Here is a 267-nt window from a genome sequence, read left to right on the forward strand (position 1 = left end):
TCCCCGGGAGGAAAAGGGCGGTTTTGGGGCTCCTCGGGGAGGGAAAAGGCTGTCTTGGGGCTCCCCAGGGAGGAAAAGGGCAGTTTCAGGCCTCCCCAGGGAGGGAAAAGGCGGTTTTGGGGCTCCCCAGGGAGGGAAAAGGTGGTTTCGGAGCTCCCCGGGAGGAAAAGGGCGGTTTCGGGGCTCCCCGGGGAGGGAAAAGGCGGTTTCGGGGCTCCCCGGGGAGGGAAAAGGCGGTTTCGGGGCTCCCCAGGGAGGAAAAAGGGC

The sequence above is a fragment of the Haliaeetus leucocephalus genome, unplaced genomic scaffold (assembly GCF_000737465.1).
Source record: "Haliaeetus leucocephalus isolate CR32 unplaced genomic scaffold, Haliaeetus_leucocephalus-4.0 Scaffold374, whole genome shotgun sequence".
Taxonomy (NCBI): domain Eukaryota; kingdom Metazoa; phylum Chordata; class Aves; order Accipitriformes; family Accipitridae; genus Haliaeetus; species Haliaeetus leucocephalus.